General features: G+C 46.9%; 1 long non-coding RNA gene across 2 annotated transcripts in view; it reads left to right on the top strand.

Annotated features, from left to right (window-relative positions):
• The window catches only part of LOC119707010, a 48489-nt gene extending 28156 nt beyond the window's left edge, over positions 1 to 20333 (top strand). For both annotated transcript variants that reach the window (XR_005258657.1, XR_005258658.1), the window contains one exon: positions 13505 to 20333. This is a non-coding gene — a long non-coding RNA (uncharacterized LOC119707010). The remainder of the gene's footprint in view (positions 1 to 13504) is intronic.
• The last annotated feature ends 503 nt before the right edge of the window (positions 20334 to 20836 follow it).

Below are 20836 nucleotides of genomic sequence, written 5' to 3'. Positions count from 1 at the left end.
CTGATTTGCTCTGAAAGCCAGTATTTTCTTCCAGAATATCAAGGGTCTAGTTCCTTTGGGCCCAACTGCAAATCCAGGAGCCTTTGTGTGTATTCTACAGGGCTCTGTCACAGCAAACAGACTCTGGTTTCCAAGTGAGTCAAGCTCAGGACTTGTTCTGTCTTCTCTCCCTTTATATTTGTATCACTCTTCCATTACATACAGCAGGGTGCTGCAGAGAGGAGATGAAAAGAAGCTTGGATGTCTGCCTCTATGAATGTGTGAATTTATTTTTAAACCTCCTGAATTATTTACTTTGTCTGCCTTTTTTTTTTTTTAATGACAGGTGAATATGTTTGTGACTTGTTCTCTTTCCCAAGGTAGCACTTGGATGAAGTGAATTAATTACTTGTAGAGTAAATGCAGCTGATATTAATTTTCAAGTCAAGTTTCAGCTTTGCTGAAATTTCAGAAAGAAAGTAGTGTTTTATAAATTAACTGCTGCTTTCTTTTTAAAGAAGACTTGGCATCTGGAAAGGCAGCAGGGAGAGAGAAACAAACATACTAAATGATGGAAACTTGTCTTTAAGGATATACTCCATCAGCTATCAGTACGCAGCTATGAGAGTATGTGGCATGGCCATGTGGCAGCCACATACCCATGTGGCAGCCCATCAGCTGTATGTTGAGTGTAACAGGCTCCAGCAGCACCCCAACACCTTTGGCAGGAATTGGCTTCAGTGGCAAATTGCTGGTCTCTGGCCGGAGCTGCTGCTTTGACCTGACAGGGTGATTAGACTGGTTGCTCCTTTCTGTGACAGCACATGCCATGTGCACAACCAGGAAAACCTCATTCTTCTTCAGAGTGGTGTAGATTCTGATCCCATGAGAGCTGAACTGACAGGATCCTGGGCTGCCAGGCATTGCCACTGGGATAGGTGTGCCCTAATTTCCCTTTTCTGTTCCGTCTGAGGCTTAAGTGATCTTTTCAGGTCCTCCCTCTAGAAGGTTGGGCTGATCTTAGAATAACTCCTGTGGTGTGACTTGTCTTGGGTGCACAGCACCAAGCTGGATTGGTGCAGTGGGCTGAGACAGTGGCTCTGGGTCTGGCTGGACTCTCCTGAGGGCAGGAGATGCCCTGCAGGCTCCCAGCAGACAGACCAGTTGTGAAAATGATGATTGTGGCAGCTGCTTGCCAGCCCTCAGGCAGCTAACGTGGAAAGGGTCATCATTAATTTAACTCTGTATCTGTCAAGCCCAGTTTCTGTCCCTGGAATGACAACTCAGATGTGATGCTTTGCAAGAAAGCAGTTCCAGCTAGCCTCCACTGCTGCTGAAAGGCAGTGGTGCTCTGTGCATCTTAGCTGAGAGTTAATCTGTTTTAAACATGCTCTTCTGATTTTTTTTTTTTTTTTTTTTGGGTAGCAGTATTTACTGTCCAAGTTCTTAGGTCCCAGATTCCCAGCTATTGTGTTTAAATTTGATGGAGATGACCCTGGGAGCAGAGGGAGAAGCTCCATTGGGGTGAAACACTGAGCTGAGCTGGGTACGTTGCAGTGGAATCATGTATCATCAGTATCATTGTGTCCTCTTTGAACATGCAGACTGTAGTGTGCCTTTAGTGAATTGATTTCTCTGGACCTTGTTCTGAGAAGCAATGACCACTGGGTTCCCTGTAATATTTTAGCTCATGTATGTATGAAACAAATAGTGATCTCCTGTTTCCTGTAGCTTAAGGCCCAGATCTGATAGTGGAATATAAAATTAGTTAATGATTTGGAAGTAGAAAAGGTTAATGCTAAATAATAATAAAATGTAAAAATGCAGAAGAGAAATGTTACTCTAAATTCTGTGGATTCTACATAGTTGTGTCCCCTTCCCTGAAGGACTTAGTGTACCTCAATGAGAAAATTGCATTGAAATCCTGTGGGCTGATCTGCCATAACTGAACTGAAGTTAGGGGAAATGGACAAAGTAGTTTTACAGAAGCTCTTTGGATGGATGGCTGCAGGAGGAGGCATTTGGTGTCTGGGCTCTACTGTCTCTCGAACAGGCCAAAGATGGGACAGCAGCAGGCAGGACGCAAGTGTGTGCTCTTGCAGCCACAGTGCTGCACTGATGGTCCTGGGGAACCTGAGTGGCCAGTGGCCTCTGCCTGCTGTCTGTGCCCCAGGATGCTTGCTGAGAGGACTGGGAGGGAGCAGCTCCTCAGGCAGATTCTTGCTTGGAGGGTGGGTCTCATTTTAGATTTTGTTGATGCCAACTTTGCCAGCCCATGTCTGCTCAGCATCCAGTGCTGTGGTCTGAGGCTTCCTAGTTGGAGACTGCCATCTAACCCAGAACCACGGGCAGTGCTTTTGTTCCCCTCCTTAGCCTTGCTTTAGGTGTTCGCTGAGTTCCAGAACTTCGTAGAACTCCCATGAGCACATTTACAACCAAGTTGTGGCTTTGCCTGACCCACACATTGTTCAGAACACCACAGAAGGCTCCTCCTGTATGCAGATACTGTGCTTTTCCTCCCTCTCCTGCAGCACACAGCTGGAAAAGTCTTCCAAAACTTGAGGCAATCTTAGCTCCTGTTTCTTTGGGAACAGAGGGATTAAAGTGAACAGGTTAAGTGTGTGTCTCTGCCCGTGCAGGGCCCTTGGGAGGGATTTCAGAGAGAGAAGGACTGCTGGCACTCAGTTCACAGCACAAGCAGCCCTTGCAAGGCATGTGACAGAGCACAGGGCTCTACACAGCTGGTCTGGTGCTGCAGCATGAGCTCTTGGGGCTGTGAGCACCAAAGGATTGGGGTTGTTAGTGCTGACAGTCCAGACATGACTAACCCATTTTGATGAAAGAAGTGGAATCTGACACTTTTCCTATTTAATTGTTTCTTGTAAATTTCAAATGAAAAGTAAATTGGCTTCTTTTAAAAGAACAAACTGTGTAAAGGGTTTGCTGAGCAGAAGTGAGTGGCCCCTGAAGCATGACAGGCAGCTTCGTGATCACAGCCAGCTAACAAGTCTTCAAGGCGCAATGCAGAGGGGGCTGGACTGAAAAGCAAATGCCTCTGCAGCTCTAGCTTTGCCTTGAGGCACTTGGGGATAGAAATGTGCAGGAGGAAGGGAGGAGGTTTTGAGATCTGAGCATACCCCAGCCCTGAGCTGGGCTGCCCTGGCACAAGTGTTGGCTGGGGCAGGACTGTAACACCTGTGGCCACTGAACCCCTGGATCCTGGGGCTTTTCTCAGCACTTTTGTTCAGGTGGAGGCCGCAGAGTCTGGCAGTTCTTGTCAGGCTCTTTGCACTTTTAGCTTTGCTCCTAAAGCCTGGTATGTTCTGGGGTATCTGGGGTATCATCTGCACTTTGCCAGTGAAAGCATGTTCTAGATTCTTTGGAGGACTTTATTTGCAAAGACCCTGAGATCCATCAGCAAATGGCTGTAAGGAAAATGCCTTTCATCATTCAGGTTAAAGAACATCACAAAGCCTTGGAGACAACACTTCACTCGGGAATTAAATTGCAGGAGTCATCTGCTATCAAATAAGTTTCATTTAATAGGTTACTCACATAAAGTTTCTGTAGAAATCAATATCACTTTCTCCTGCAATTGACAGCTCAAGACACTCAAAATGGCATTTTTCACATGAGGTTTATTTAATTTTAGGAGGAAGAATCCCTCCTATACTTTTTACTTGGCCTATGCAACTCTGCAAGATTATCAGCGTGCCGAGTTGGAAACCTGCCCTGCACTTACCCAGGGGGATGGTGTGAGGTCACTAACATGGATTTGCCAGTCTCAGGTGCAGCAAGGTTGCCATTGTCAAAGGGCTGTATCAGAAGTGTGTTTACAGCTCACTGAAGGAAACAGGGACAAGTAATTTTGTTTCTTCTTACAGGTGAGCTTGGCAGGACAAAATGCCTCATTATATATCTCTTAGTAGAACTGGACTTTCTGTAGAGGTAGGGGTCTGTGGGCTGTGAAGACTAGGGGCTTCAACAGCAGTGTTTCTGGGTCCACGGTAGGTGAATCCTGAAATTTCTACCTCCCTTAAGAACATGGGACACCTTTGCACTGTGTTTTTTATTTCAGTCTGATGTCCCATGAGGAAAGGAGGACTTTGGCACCTTTCTGCACCATCTCCCTTGAGAAGGAGCTCTGTTTCTCAGACTTTCTTTGGTCTCATTGGCACCTGCTCTGCTGATGTACTGTCCTCTGAGGTACTGGTTCTGCTCTCCACATCTGTTTACTGTGCTGGCAGAGCCCCTGTGATTGTACATCCAGCAAGGGCAGATAACTGCTAGGCTGCTTAAGTGCCATGAAGAGGCCTTTAGCTCTAGGAAAGGACAAGTTCACCTTCTATCTAACATCCTTAATGCTTGTAATTCCTGCAAGCAGTAATATCGATTCCTGGATCTATGCTGACTCTAGCACAAATGGACACCAGCTGGTAGGAGAAATTTCCCAGCCGTGTGGTATTGGGTTCCCTGAAGAGGCACCGAGTGATTTGTACGTTCCCAGCAGCTGCAGCCCCGTAATGACAGAGGCTTGTGTCCTGCATGCAATCAGGTACATTCTGGCTGCAGGTTCTGTGGCAGAAGCTGGGCGGGGAAGTGACTTTATACCATCAGTGCTCTCCAGTCTTCTGTTGTAGCCCAGTGCCAGGGATCCTTGTGCTGTGAGAAGACTTCATGTTTCTCATCTTTTCATAGCTATAGAGCTTTCAATAATATGAAGTTGATTTTTATTTGAACATGTTCGTGCTGTTAACCTAAACCATGGGCCTGGGTTGCAGTTTTCCCATCTGATAAAAAAAGGTTAAACATAACCAGTATTAGCTGAGAAAAGAGATCTGGCAGTAAACAGAGTGTTGTTGAAGAATGTTATTTTCAGAGATGCAGTTACTTGTCTCTGAAAAATTAAAAAGGGAAACATCTGCAAGGCACAATGGGAAGAAAATACTTCAGGAAAGTTTTTATCAGGAGTCAGAGGTAACAGTCCTATAGAGACAGTCTTCTGGTGCTCCACAAAGTATTGTAATGCTAGATGATAGCATACAGAGAGGCAACATAGGCATTTGTATGCATTGTGCCACGGATGGTGTGTTATTTAATCCTGCTTTCCTCTAAGAGTCTGTGTTGTCTAATTCTCTGTCAGTAAATATGAAGTGTTGCTTTCAAATGAGGAGGGAGTTCAGACTTCAGTGCTTCTGGTAGGAGAAAAGACATAGTGACCATCTACCTGTGCCTTCCCCAGGCTGATGCCAGCCCCTCTCTGTGATTTTGTCTGGACGTTTTAATAATGGGCCAAAGACAAGCACAGGAAAACTCCTACCAAATAGCCCAGTGCTCTTGCTCCCTGTGGCAGACCTAGGAAACACCTCCTAAGCTCGTTGCCCAGAGCAGGCTGAGCGGATGGTGGGAGCAGGTGACTGCAAATGAAATACTCTGTCTCCTGCTGTCAGGTGTGTGGTGGACACATCTGTTATTGAAAGGAGTCTTCATGCTTTGTAATGCAGATGTATCTCTCCTGGAGATGATCTGTAATGCATCAGAGAGGAACGCACTGGGGGAGGTGTGGCAGAGGTACAAGACTCCTGCTGTTCTACACTTTTCCTTAACAAGGTGAGCTTCAGAGATTTATGGTCAGACAAAAGGTGAAGATGAACCTTTTGTAAATGGTAGTACTTAAAATTTCTGCTGCTTTGAAACTGCAGGCTGAGCAGATGCTGCATGCACAGCCATTTGCCCTCATGAGACATGGGTTTTAATTCACCTCCGTTCATGTCATCTGTTCCCCACATGCTGACGTGACACTGTAAAACATGTTCAGCTCCCAAGGTGCCTGTGGACCAAATGAGCATCTGTTGCAGCTCGTGCTGCTCAGGTCTCGCTCATCCTGTCACAGGGTGTTGGGCAGTACCAGCTGTGGCCAGGCTGAGCCAGGCATTCTAAATCATCTGAGGAGACTCTTAGTTATCTGTCCATGTTTTAACACCTCCTGCAGTGCATGCTGTGGGGGTCATCAAGGAAGTTAACAACAAATTTTCAGAGAAAAGGAGCCTTTCTGGGGGTTCAGCCTTTCTTCTTGTGTGAGGGTAGCGCTGACTGCCGTGATGCCTCCGTGGAAACCCCCTTGCATGGGGAGCAGATGGCATGCTCTGAGGACTTTGGTGCATTTGTGCTGGAGCTGGCATTGGGGGTGACACGAGTAAGTCCTTAAGTCAACTCAGGCTTGGCTCTGATACTTTGCTGAGTGCCAGACAACTCCTTGGATGGAGGAGAAAAACTTGGGGATCAGGCAGGAAGGCAAGCTCCCTGGTCGCCTTTGCAGAGGTATTTTCATTTGAAGCCCTGAGCAGTGTGCTGCAGAAATAAGTTGTCCAGCTCTAGGGTAGATGTTAAACCTGGAGACAGATGTGGTTGTGAGTACCCAAGGAGCTTCTCCACCAGAACTGCATTAAGCATCTCCTGTGGGACTCCAGGGAGTCTGCAGAGGGGAGCTGAAGTGCCTTGTGGGCTCCCTATAGCTAATTTTTGGCATGATTTGTAATTACTGTAGGGCTCTTAAATTTGCTTATTTCCCCAGGGATGTGTCTTGCACCTCTTGGGTTGAGAAACTGTTGCTCATGAGCACAAAGCTGCATCTATAGCACCAGGCTTCTTGGTTCTGAATAAAAGAAAGCCAAACACTTTTGTACTTGTGGTGAACAGAGGAAACGATATTTTGTTGAATTACCTCCAGCATCCATGACTCAATCAAAGGGGCAGTGAAAGGGTAGCATGAGCTCATATTCCAGAGAAATGCTGCAGGGTGTCTCAGGCTGGCTGGGCTAGAGCTGTGACCCTCATCTCTAGGACCACAGTCCTCTACACTACTTATTTTCTTCTGGACAAATCCAGTGAGATGTAGATGAAACCTACAAATAAATACAGTTTCTGTAGTCCTTGGCACTTCCTTTGCAGAAGAAAGTTCAGCATTGTAGTTTATTAAATGTCTTACAGTTCTGGTTCAGTCATGTTTATCCATAGGTGACCATCTATTTCCAATATGATTATACTGGAGGGAAGCGGTAGAATTTGATGCAGCAAGTTCTTTCAGCTGCTCAAAGCCAGGTCTAGGGCTTGATGGTTAACATGCTGCTGCGGTACAGACACATCCTTTAAGCATCAAGAAAGAGACGTGGATTGGCTTTTTCTTTCTTCAAAAAATGACATTTTGAAGTAGGTTAAGTCTACTACTTTTCCACATTTTCTCAGAGAGAGATTTTGTCTGGCTGGTGTACGTGCTTTCCATGAGAAATTATTTATGAGCTCCTCCATCCCTGGTCTAGTCTTCTTGATGTAACAATAGTAGATCTGGAGCAATGACCAAGGTTAGTTTTATGCTCTCACTTCAGATGCAGTGCCAAGTTATTCAGTGCTTCGTTTTGTTAGTGCCTGAACCAAAAAGCAATTTATCTCAGCAACATCCTTCAGATTATACCTATATACCATGATACCAATACGGCATACACCTGGTTGCTCCAGTCCCAGAAGAAATCAATGTTTCATTTCAAAGATGCCAGTTCTTTCTTCTCCCTGCTTCTGCCATTCTTATGAAGAAAAGCTTTTTTAGGGGACGTGGGAAGAAATACAGCAGGATTGTGGAAAAACCTCCTCTACTTCAGCTACGCATCCTGTTCAATTATGAATCATAAAGAAACTCACTGAGGGCACAGTTGTCAGGACTTAAACGGTCAATATATGTGAATGAGAAGGAGCATGCCCTTTGTTGGGGTCATATGGATGGGTTGGGGCACTCCCTTTGTTGGGGTCCCCTCCAGGTGATGGGCGTAGACTGCTGCAGTCCTGTAGGGATGTGTTCAGTGTGACCACAGGATTGCTGTCTTTACTGGGAGAAGGCTGCAAAGATGTAGCTCAGTCCCTTGCTCACAGCCAGTTATCTGTCCTGGCACCAGTGTAATTATAATACATACTTTATTGCCTGTCAATATTTTAACCTTTCTGACACATTATCCCCTAGGGCAACTAAGCAGCCTTAATAATATAGCTGATAATTATCCTCGTGGTGAATAAAGTTATCACTAGGGTCCTGTATAAATCACATGGAAAACACGATGGATTTCAGTGGCTGGCCATCACAAAAATGGGAGGAGGCACAGATTGTGACAGCTTAATGGAGAAGGTAATAAAACCAACAATAAAGTAATTTATAATATAGGCAATGATTTTCAGACTTTTCTATTTGTTTTCATCCTAATAGAAGATAAATGTCATATTAGAAAAAAAGACCTGAAATTTCTATTCCAAAGTATTTTGGAAATGTCATTAAATATCAACAATTCCCAGTACAAAAAATAGCAGCTTGGGTCTTAATTACCTGTCTTAATTATCCGTATGAGGTCCTTGGAACCAAAGTGTCCTTGTGGTCAGCAACTACCCCTCACTTTTGCAAGGAGTGAGATGTGTGGTGCCTCAGTGGGAGGAAGCCTCTTGGCCACTGGTGGAAAGAAGGACAGCAATCCTGCCAGGCATCCTGAGTTGGGTACATCATGGCTGTTTCATAAGGCTGCAGGTTTCCTAAGAAATCCAAGCTGTTCATTATAAGCAGAGAACAAGACTTCAGCACAGATGTGAGAAAGCCCTGCAGCAGTACTGGAGTGGTGAGAAAGGGAGGGTGCAGTACAGTGTGGACAAAGGTCTAAGATATGCTCACCAGAAACACATAAAGGAGAGGTGTTGGCACCTCTAAGTTACCTGTAAGTATTACTAGTTGGTCCTCTGGATTGCTTGCTATGAGCATGAGTGTGCAGCCCTCAACATTTATACTCCACACTAACTAAAGGTTTGGGGGAGTGAGTGAACCACGGTGGGACTCTGGAGTGAGCAGGAGTGTTCTGGGGAACGGCTGCAGCTCCCTGCGTGAGACCAGGTAACAACCACCTGAGAGCAGTGCTCTGTGCTGAGTGGGTGCTGGGGGCTGAACTCATGGAGGCTGGTGTGCTGCTTCCCAGCAAAGTGGGGTGCTCCTCCTGTGCACTGGCTGCTTGCAGAGACAGTGCTGCCATGCCTGTGAGGAACAGCTCTTCCCAGTGAGCAGCCTGGCCTGGGCTGGCCTGGCTCTGGAGGGTGTTCTCAGCAGTGATTAGTGTGAGGATGTCTCTGGGATGAAGGCTGGGGAAGGGATGGGGAAGGGAGAGTGGTGGAAATTGTATTTGTATCTGTGCTTAACATTCTTAGTTCATTCTCTTGCATTTCTTCTAAACAAGCACTTTGAGGTCTGAGCCCCAGTGCCGCTAATCTAGTGAGCGCCTTATTGATCAAGTCTTGCCATTTGGTCCCCTGAGCTGCCTTGTGTTGCACAAAAGGGATAAATTACTCCTTATGCTTTAAAGAGTAAGGATGTTTTTAGTGCATGTGGACCCATATGATAAATACAGAGGCACAGGTGGGATGAGAATAGCAAAAAGCAGAGGGATAATTAACAGCTGGAACAGCACAAACCAGTTCCCAAGCCCAGGCTCTGGAGGAACACAATACATTCATCATGCTGCTCTCTGGGCTGATGCTACAGCTCTGGGGTGTGAGGTATTGAATTACAGTCTCTAGAAAATATTGTTTGGGGAATGTTGAGGAGAGCTGGTAAACAATGTGCTGGAAGGTGACAGATATGTTTGCAGCTTCATATAGGGCTATCACAATAAAAAGAGCCATGAGGGGTTTTCCCATCTCTGCCTACCTGTCAGGCCTGGCAGCAGGCAGGCTGCCAGGCTTCAGTGGGGGATGGCAGACCCAGAAGCCAGTGTGCTTGCTTTCTTCTGATGCCTATTTTCTTTAAAATACTTTTTGTTACTGTGTGAAACACTAGCAATGGCTGACGAATCTCAAGCTTGATGAAGCAGCATCTGTGATTCAGCTGCAGTAGAAAACAACATATAGAGGGCTCTTAACACTGGATTTGGACTTAGCCTGGCCTGGACACCCCATCTGGGCTCTCCCGAGGCTCTCCACCCTCGGTGTGGTTGTTATGGAGGATGGCACAGAGGCTCCCAGCTCAGAGCTGCTGCCCACACAATCAGGGCACAGCCAGTGTATCAGGAGTTGCACCTCAGTCACACAGAGTGGGGAAGGTGAAGGAAGCTATAATCTGCTTTGTAAGATGCTTTCTTTTCTATCCCCTTTCTTCATAGAAAGTCATTCACAAGATTTTGATCTAGGATGACACTTCATTCCTACAAACCTGTGACAAGTGATGGCAGTGTCCCCCGAGTTGAGCTCACAGCATGCTCAGGGGCTGCCTCCTCTGGAGTGTCCTGTGTTACCTCCTCAGTGGCCCAAGTGCAGGGCATACCTATAAGCCAGCAGTAAAACACACACCAAGGTAAGGAAGGGCAAATACTGTGTTCTCTCTGGCAGCACAAACTAGGTGCCTGTTTATTTCATTGAGTATATGGGGGACTCCCACAGCTGCAGTAACCAGAGGTGTATGTGCACAGGGGATAAACAGGGGATCAATGGTCAGATTTTGTTTGTGTAATGATGAAAGGGGAAGTTTTAAGGTGGTTTGCTACCTGTTAAAAAAAATCCACAAAAATCAAAAAGAAAAAGACACGCAGACTCTATTACATGGGAAAGTCTGCAACAGCATTATGCTGCTTCTAGAAGGATTTTCCTACACATGGAGTGAGTGGTGCCAGCAGTATTGGAACACATGGATGTTTGGTAAGGATGCATCACATGCTTTCTGCAGAAGATGTGGCATTTAAGGTTATTCCATCCTTGCCAATGTGTCACCCCCAAGGGGTATGGCAATACAGGTATGGCAATACAAATACTGCTCCAGAAATCCTCATAAAAAATGTGTCACCTGAACAAAGAGAAGAATTATGGTTTTCCATTCTCCCTCTTGGAGTCAAGGGGAGATTGTGCCACTATAGAAGAAGCCTGGGGAGCTGACAGTGGCCAAGGCAGAGGATTTTGCTGCCCCTGGAGAGGGTCTTTTAGAGTTCTTAGTAATATGTTTATATTTAATGCACTGATTAGGGCCAGGACTTGTAGACAGCCACTAACAGTGCATGTGAATTGGCTTAAGCATTATTATGTACAACCATCGTCAGCTCTGCTTCCCAGGAAGATTGATAGACTGAGTGAATCTTTTCAAGCTGCTTCTGAAAAGATTCACGACACTGCAGTGAAAGTGGCTTCCAATGGGAATCTCTGTATACTGATGTCAGCATATATTTTATTTCCCCTGACTGCAAGGGCTGGTTAGGTTATGAGCCTCTCACTGAAATGGACTGCATACAATTGCCAGATAATTGGTTCTTTTCCTTGTAGGCTGATGAAGTTATGATTCACCCCTTACTCCCCCAAGAGCAGCAGGCACAGCACCATGGCTTCCTTATCTCTCCTCCAGGTTCTCAGCCTTGCTTTCCTTTCCACCTGGCGCGTGTGGAGGGGATGGCCCAAGAGCAGAGGGCAGGAAGCAGCTGCTGGGCATAGATTTAACCCTGGGCTCATGGCCTGAGCCAGCAGCAGGGCTGCTGGACTGCGTAGGTGTGTAGGGTGCTGGTCCAAGCAGGCTGGTGGCTGATTCAGCTGTGGAGCGATGTTGAAATCAGGCTACTGTGATCATTGGTCCTTGGCAGGTGCTGCATCCCGGCTTCTGGCCTTTGTCCCTTGGACCATGTAGTTGTTTTCTGCTGTGCCAGAAACGTAGCTGTTGCTCATGCTGGTGCTGCTTTTTGCAGAGGATATATAGAACTCTTCAAATCTCAAGCTCATTGTATCTGTCTGCAACTGAAGACTCAGGAAGCCTTGGGAAAGAGTGTGACTCTTGCTTGCTTCCTTGTCTGATTTGATCTTACCAAGGGGTCATGGTGGATCATGAAAATCTCCCTGCAGAGCAGTCTGAGCAGTCACAGAGAAGCACTGGATGTCCATCTTCCTCCTTTGGCCTTGTCCTCATTTGGATACCAATCCTCTCCCCAGCACAGATCCTCTCTCCTCTGCTAGATGTCCTTGGTATGGAAAACATGGCTCCTCTGTCCTGGTATTCCAGAGTGGGACTGACTGCACTGTGTTTGACAAAAGGTATAAAAAATGATCACAGCTTGCTTTGCTAGAGAGTTCATAATTTATTCATCAGACACACCACTAAGTCCTACATTGTCCCCAAAGCCTCCCTTCCCTGTGTCAGAAAGAGCATCACCTGACCTCCCCTGTCCTGTACCTCAACAGTGATGACAACACAGTTACCTGTATTTTGCGAGCTGGAGACACCTGTTGTCATGAACTTGGGGTTTTGGAAGTGCATCCTGGTGGAGATCACTGGAACACAAGGATTTATTTAGATAGCAATAATTGAGAAGCTCATTTTATTCCAGTAAGAATCTTTCAAATGCAATCGATTCACATGCCATCCCAAGTAGTGGAGGTCAGCTGAGCACAGCAAGTACCTCAGCAAGCACTGTTGACAATGTTAAAATGCAATAAACAGAGAGCTGTGGCTCTGCATGAGGGGGTGCACATTAATCCTTGTTTGGAGAGTGAGATTGGCAGACTCAGTTCTTTTAGGATCTTTCTGATGGAAAATGCTTCATATTTCTTTAGTTTTGACTTGTCTACTTTTCTTGGCATGCTGTGGGGGAAGGATTGTCCGGGACTGCTGGCACCTTATCAATACATCTCCCCAAAATGTGTCAGGCACCTAAAAGCTGAGTGTGCTTGCTACTATCCCTGCTAAGGCTTCCTCCTCGTGCTGCCAGTGTGCAGTGCTCTGGAATATAAAACATGGAAATAATTGAGTAGATTAATTAGCTAATGTTTGCACAGGACCTGGAAAATACAAAGAACTATATAATTGCTAAGTAGAGTAGATTAATTAGTTAGTGTTTACCCAGTGCTTTGTAAATGTAAAGGCATCAAAGCAGTGCTTAGTGTTATAATTAATTAAGTTTTCACTCTGGGATGCCCTGCTCCAGTTCTGAGGTTAGACCATGGTTTTCCATCCACTGGCAGCTGTGTGCTGCTGTTGCTCTGGCCCTGCTCCCTCCCAGCCCTGTGTGCCCACGCTGGAGGCTGTGTATGGAGGTGTGCCAAAAGCCGTGCTTGGCATGAGCCACTGATGCTCTGGGCGGTAAATGGCAGAGGGAACAATGTTACTTTGCTGAGCATGTGAGGAGCAGCTCATACCCAGGCAGCGCTGACCAAATTTGTGCTGCAGGGCCATGGTCTGACCCTGCACTGCTGCATCCTTCCTGAAGGGCTGAGGAGCTGCTGCAGTGCCTGTGTCTGTAGCTTTGTGGGAAGAGGCTGAAGAGTGTGCTGTGTCCCTGGGAGATCCAAGTCCAATGGGTGCTGGCAGCTGGGAGCCAAGACAGTCAGGCAGGCTGCTGTAATGACTGCTTTGACACGTTCTTCATCTGCCATAGAGCAGTGCTTCTGCCATCTGCTGTCACTTCACACTTAGAGATGGGCTTCCCAGTGCCTTCCCTCACTTCTGCTCATCTCTCTTTTTGCACTTTGGTCTTTGCAGAGAGAAGAAATGCATGAAGAATAGGAGGCTGACAGAAAAGGAATGGGAAGAAAGTGCAGTCCTTCCCTGAACGGCAGCCAGGACCTCATAGCTGGCACTGGGGAACTGCTGTCTGCAGTCCATGCCTTCCCTTCACAGGGAGCTCTGCTGGCCTGGCCACAGGCTCAAAACTGACTGACAGGCTGCACAGGAAAGAACCACGAGGAGCTCGCTCCATCTGCTGAGAAAGCAGGTCTGCCTTCAGCTGCTTATGCAGGTGCTTGGAGGACTGTGACTGGTTGCAAGTTTGGGCACCCGTCCTTGCCACAGGCTGGGCTGTGCTCACTCATGGACTCTGCTTACAGGACCATGAGGTTTTCTGTCCTCAACTCCTTGGTGAAAACAGGCTTTGTGGAATAGCTGGGAGGTGAAAGCACAGAACTTGCCTATTAGCTATATCTTTGATTTATTCCAAAACTTTCTTCCTCAGGTTCAGTGGAAGGAGGTGTGGAGGAAGTCTGAAGCAAGGAGGGAAGTGGAATGCCAGGCATGGGAGGCCTGGAGCATGCAGCCAGTCCTAGTCCTGCTGCCCTGGGAATGCTCTGTAGTGCCTGCATGCCAGGCAAGAGGGAGTGACTTCAAAGCACATCTTTATTAGGGTACACTGCTTAGCATCAAAGAAATGTCAGGGCTGCTCTACACTGACTCTCTGCCTGCGGCACTTAACCAGCCTGTCATTCAGAAGTCTGAGTACAAACCACAGCTGCTGACAGAGTCCTGGAAAAATTTATTTTTCCACATCTAATTGCCCTTTTTGCTTTGTAAACATAAAGGTTGAAGCTTAAACTCTGACAGCTCTAGTAGCCTTTTGCTTAACTCCTTAAAAAAAAAGACATTCGGCATGTTAAATTTTGCTTTTACTGCAGCCTGAAATCTCACAAAATCTGCACAATGTTTTTTTTAAAGATCATTGAAGCATTTCAGTACTCACTTTGGGAAAAACCCTTCAGCTCAAAAAAAGACAAAAGCTGGTGCCTGAAGAGCCAAGACCTTTCCCCATAGCAATTCAGGATAAAAATGCTTGACCAAAAGAGGCACAGCAAGCAATCGGCATTCCACCTTTCCCTGGGAGCAGGTTAAAGAATGCCTATCTGCTCTTGTTATTGTTCCAGAAAGAAATGAAAGACCAAAGACAGGAGAAAAAGAAAAACAACTGTTAAAAAGCAAAAGTAGATGTATCATAGCAGCCTGAAAACTTCCAATTCAGTTTTTTCAGTGACATGGGTTCTCTGCCCTGGAGGAGGGTCTCCTGATGTGGGGGGATGCACCATTCCCCAGACTCTGCACTGCCTCCTCTAAGAGCATTGTGCCTGCAGGAGCCTCCTCTGGGTGAAGGCTTTGAGCTGCTCCTGCTGCAGTCCTTCACCATTAGAGATGCACGTCCTGAATCACCTCAACCACAGAGAAGTGACTTTGTAGCCACAGCTATTGAAGAACGATCCTCTGTTTTTCTGGGAGGTGCTGCCCATTCCCTCCATCTGACATGAAAACAGGGTCGTTGCATCACCATTGCTGTCTCTGCAGAGACCCTCCTGGCCTGGGCTCTGCTTCCATCTGCCCACAGGAGATGAGGACCAGACTGCCCTGCCCCCAGCCTCCAAACCTGCATGGCACAGACACTGTGCTCGTCCCTGTCCCTGCAGCCAGCCTGGCCTGCACCCAGCTGCCCCTGGTTTATGGATCTGTGTCTGTGAACAAGTGACAGGGTGGTCAGCATTGTCCTGAGTGGCAGATTCTCCCTAAGTGGCAGCTCCAATGGGCTGTGGGGCTGAGCTGGGGAAAGAGGGACTTTTCCTTCCTGTCCTCCCTGGTACTCTTTCCCTTTTGCTGTGATCCATGAGGGTGTTCAGTGTTCCTGGAGTTAGCCATTCATCTTACTCAAATGCAACTTGCTTTCTGTTTCCCTAAGTACTGGGTGTATTGACTGTGTCTTGGCCAAGATCAGCGCACAGGATTCATGTTTACTTGTGGAAGGCTGTAGGTGTGATCCGACACCATGTGTTTTATGGCACCTGTGTTGCTGCACTACCTTGAATGCTGAAGCTGTCTGAAACTAAGCTGTTTTGGAAACAATTAAAGCTTCTTACATACACAACAGAAATGCAAAAAAATCCTCAAAATACCTTTTAAGCAAGTAGTTTGATTCAAACTGCAAGCTTGACATGAAAAGTGGAGGAGACATTTCAGGACAATCTATGTCTGTTACAGATCCCAGATGCCATCAATAAGGAAACAACAATGATGGACAAATTCTACATTTCCTGTGCAGAGCTGAGCGGAGGCAAGACTGTGCTTTGTGCTGCTCAAGGAATAGCTGTCATACCATTACAGCAAATAATGGCTCTTGTTAAGTTTCTCACCTTTTTTATCTTCCAGTTTGCCCAAAATTAAATTTCATTTTGTTTAGGCGCAGCTTTCAAAAAGGCATTGAAAGATGACAGTTTTTCAGCAGGCCAGGTCCAGAGAATGGAATGGAGCTGGGGAATGGGCTGGAGAACGAGTCTGAGGAGCAGCTGAGGGAGCTGGGCGAGCTCAGCCTGGAGAAAAGGAGGTTCAGGGGGGACCTTCTTGCTCTGCACAACTCTTGACAGGAGTTGGGCTCTTCTCCCAGGTAACAAGTGACAGGACAAGAGAAAATGGCCTCAAGTTGTACCAGGGGAGGTTTAGATGGGAATAGGAAATTCAGAAAAATTTCTTTCCAGAGAGGGTTTTTCACCTCCTGACAGTGGTGAGTCAACATCCCTGGAGGGATTCAAAAGATGTATGGATGTGGCACTTGGGGACAAGGGTTAGTGATGATCTTGGCAGTGCAAGGGGAATGGTTGGACCTGAGGGTCTTAGAGGGCTTTCCCAACCTCAATGATTCTGTGACTCTGTGACCTCAAGCAGGCTGTCACAGTAACTAGTAGTAGTGTATTTTTCCTTGGCATTCACTATTTAGCCTCGTTAGGAAGCGACAAATTCATTACAGAGTTAAGTCTTTTCACAGAGAACTGTCCTGGGGTCAGTTCCCCAGTATATCTGGAGTAGCTACACCCACAATGGCTGTGGATGATCACATGCTCCTGGGATAACAAGGTTCTGGAAAGAGATAAATGCAGCAAATGCGTTTGAACAGGGGATGTTGTCATGGCTGAACCCCAGCTAAAAACTCAGTCCCACACAACTGTTCGCTCACCCTCCTCCCTCAGAGAGATGGGAAAGAGAATCAGAAAAAAGGGTAGTTTTCTGTAGATTGAAATAAGAACAGTTCAATAATTAAAATAAAGTAAAACTTTGGTACTACTACCCTGGAGTTCAGTAGAGCTGACTTTGGCCTCTTCAGGGATCTGCTGTCAATGTCCTTTTCATAGAACGTCTTCCATACATTCCCGGAGATTAAGTTTCTCTATCCAGTGCATGTTTTAGTTCCTGTCCTCCAGAGTTCACATGTAGTGCTTGGTTTCCATCTCTGCTGTTGGCTTTAGTTTTGTTCCTGCAAACATATTTTACTACTTCCTGGACATTGTTTCATGGAGGATGTAAATTTAACCAGAGGTTTTGTCGTGGTTTGACACTGGCCAAGCACCAGGCAGCCACAAAAGCCACTCTCTCTCCCTCCCCTACCACAGGTAGAGCATAGAGAAAAAAATTAGGGAAGGGTTTATGAGTTGAGACAGGGACTGGGAGAAAACTCTTCAAGGGCAAAACAGGCTCAACTTAGAGGTACAAAGTACAGGTGTACAGGTGCAGGTGGAGGAACCTTGTGTGGATGCTCCCTGGTTATCACTGGACCACATCACTCTCCTCTTTCATTAGCCTTGTTTTAGCTACCCACTCCTGTATTTCTCCCTCAGTCCATCAGACATTTCCTTTCTCTGTTGCAGGGCTCAGCTGATAGGCATTTTTGCTCTTCACCAGACAGCGTGTGTTCTTGTCAGCTGCCAGGCAGCTGATCATGATTAGATTGTAGTTGTGATAGTGATTTCCTGTCTTTCAGGCCTGAACAGATGGTGTGCAGCTCCCAGTCCAAGGCTTGACTTTCATAGTGCTTCATGGCTTGGCCAAATGGCAGTTGTGGAATCTGTGCATATGAAGCCTCTCCAGGAGACCGTTGTAAGGGAAAGGAGCAACTGTGTCCTCTAAGGACCCTGCAGAATTATACCCACTTCAGAGGAGTGCTGGGATGCTTTTGTTTGTTGGATGCCATCCTCCAAACTACAGTTGTGTTCCCCACCTTAGAAGTCTATTGCTGTCTCAGTCTCTCAGTATCATATTTAGGCTTGATATTTTAGAGAGTAACTAGTGTTTTATCCGGTAAGAGATGCTACTTTTGAATTTTATGTTACAGGATCAATAAGGACCAAGAATGGGGCCCCATATGATAGGCCTGATCATGGATTTGCTCCCAGGATTTCCAGATTTCCAGATTTCCTTCTTCCTCCAGCAGTTTTCTATTCTAACATAACAGGTTTTCCTATCTAGCAGCTATACAGGGTAACCTGATGTGGGTTCTTCTGTAGATGTTATATTGGGGCTTGCATCAGTGACAGAAGCTCCCCATGCCTGAGGACTCTGGTAGTGATGGAGCTGTCAGGAAGGGGCTCCCCTGCACAGTTCAGCTGACTTGGCAGTATTCTGACTGCCGTGTGAAGATCCATGAAATGAATGATCATCAAATGTGGCCACTGCCTGACAAAAAATAACATTTCTGCTGCCCCTCATCCTGTAACCAAACAGCTTCTTCTCATAAAATAATAAGCTTCCATCTCTTCATTTATTGCACTGCATGGGAACGACTGGCAGCTTGATCACATGTGCCAATTTATTAACTAAATCTCATTTACTAACTGGGAACAAATTCTTTTTCTTGTAGCTGCTGAATACAAATGAGGTTGGGCTTCAGAGCTGCCCAGGTGCCAGGAAGCTTCCTTGGCCCATTGGTCCCTGTGTCAATGACAGTTGCACTCTGCCAGTAAAAAACTTGTTTTCTGATGAGCTCTGCTAGACATGAGAGGGTTGCTGAGCCCCAGGCTAAGGAATGCTTACACAGGAGGAAGGCCAGGCTCAGAGGCCTGTCTCTGGTGCTGAGCTGCAAGAGCTCTGCTCTAGTGCAGAAGAACATATCCCCAGCACTGGCAATCATTTCTTCCAAACTGTGTGCCCTGCCCAAGTGACAGAGAGAGAGGGGCCAGCCTTGGAGCAGGCCCCTTCTAAAGGGCAGCCATCAGCCGTGGCCTGTGCCCCATCCTGACACTCATCTCTGTAGTGACACAGCACTGGAAACAGCGATGTTCTGAGAGCTGTGGGGGGCACAGCAAGGCTTGCCCCACTATGCACACTTTTGACAAGGGCCATCCCGTCCACTGCCTGCCACAGCAGGGGAGCTCCTGTCCTCAGGACAGGCCAAGGGCCAGCCAGGACAGGCAGAGCCCAGGTGGAGACTGAGGGGGAAGGGGCATCTATTAGCAGGTTTCCCTGCAGGGCTTGATAGGTTGCCCAGGCTGCTCACTTTTCTGAGATCTTCCTCTAGCTCTCCCACAGGTAATTTTCCCTGGGTACACCCTCTTGGCTCAGCATTTCCAGTTGCTCCCTGGGGGAGCATCTTGGACACCCACTGCACCCAGTGGTCGTGTGCCTACATGCAGTTCCCAAACACTGGCTAAAGTGACCTTCCTAAAACAGCCTGGCACTCACTCCTCAGGACAGGATCACTGTGCTAGCACTCACTCTCTGCCAGGAGACCCTCTCTGTGCAGAATTTGGTGGTGCCTTTCAACAGAGGCTTTGGCAAACAGTCAGGTTGAGTTTTGAAATCTCTGGGAAGGGCCAGTCTGTGATGAGTGTTTGCTTCTTCTTCATACCTGCCTCCAGGTTTAATGGTTTTTCCCAAGAAGGAAAAATAACAAAAAAGATAATTCTCTTAAAACTGTTTCTCTGAGAGCCCAGGTTGTCAAGCTTTATGCTGCTAGATAAATCAAACTAACTAACTGAGTTAATTTGTCTGACCATAAAGTGGATTCAATAAGTGTAAAACAAAACTAATCGGTTTGCTTCCATACAAATTTAATCATACTATAAAATGTGATCAATGCAAATAAAAAGCATTGAGTAGGTTGATTATCAAGAATCTATAAAGGAAAAAAATGTATGTTCTTTCAGGAATTGAAAACTGTGTGGGTTTCCATCTCTGTACTGATCATCCCATGATGTAGACCCAGTCCAAATGTGCTGTGCAGGCAGGGGCTGTGGAAAGGATCTTGAGAGGAAGCACTCAGCTTTCAGCGAGCTGCAGCACTCTCATAGAGGCCTCTGAGATCTCAGGAGGGACAGGAGGGCAGGGGTCAGTTCCCTGTGAGTCCCTGAGCCAGGCACAGTCCCTGTCCTGCTCAGGAAGGAGGAGCAGAGAGGAGCACTGCAGAGTCACAGTGGGTGCCCTGACCAGAGGTGACAGTCGTGTTGGTTTGTCTGCTACTGCCCCAGCATCAGCTCCTGCCCCTGAGCTTCTGGGAGAAGCACAGCTGGGAGAAACACAGCTGGGAGCCTCTTGCTGTGTCAGGCACCCTGGAGAGCTTGATTCCCCTCACTCCTTTCTCCCATCTCCCCACATTTTGAGGTTAAGTTCTAGTATCTCATAAAATATGGTCATATCATAATTTGAGCCTGCAGAAAGTCCTTTCCATGCAAGGGCTAGGATCCATACAAATTGCCCTGTTCTGTATCTCCTACTGCGATAAGGAAACTTGAGATGCTGACAGTTTCTTTGATAAACACCTAATATAGCTTAAATAATTATTTAATGCAGACAAATAGAAAAGAGAGCATCCATATGCTGTGTTGCAACAAATAATACTTGTGACTTGCTAGGCAGTAGCAGCAGCAGCAACATGAATGAAGGGCTCTACCATGGCTAGAAAAGGAGGGTCCAGCTGAGGAGTCACCACAGGAAGGCCATGCAGGGTGCTCATGGTGTTGAGGGACAGGCTAAAGTGGGATGAGAACCCTTCACAAGCCAAATTAATACAGGGCTGTTGAACCTGTAGAGTAGAAGGAGCTCTTTGTTCTGCTGCTGGTGCTAAGTGGGGCTGGGGGTGCCAGGAGCTGGCAGGATCTGTGGGTGGAGGGGCAGCATTGCCCAGCAGAGGTGGTGGGAAGTAGGAGAGGAGTGGGTAGCCCCACACAGGCTCCCTGGGCAGCACCTCTGCTCTCTCCAGCTGCAGCCACATCCCAGAGGTTCTGCACCACCTGCCCATGCTGTCTGTGCCCCTGGAGCAGGGTGCAGAGGTTCTCAGTGTGCTGGCAGAGCCTGGACTCA

This window comes from Motacilla alba, chromosome 14 (assembly GCF_015832195.1).
Source record: "Motacilla alba alba isolate MOTALB_02 chromosome 14, Motacilla_alba_V1.0_pri, whole genome shotgun sequence".
NCBI classification, from domain to species: domain Eukaryota; kingdom Metazoa; phylum Chordata; class Aves; order Passeriformes; family Motacillidae; genus Motacilla; species Motacilla alba.
This window is presented reverse-complemented; position numbering and strand designations above follow the sequence as displayed.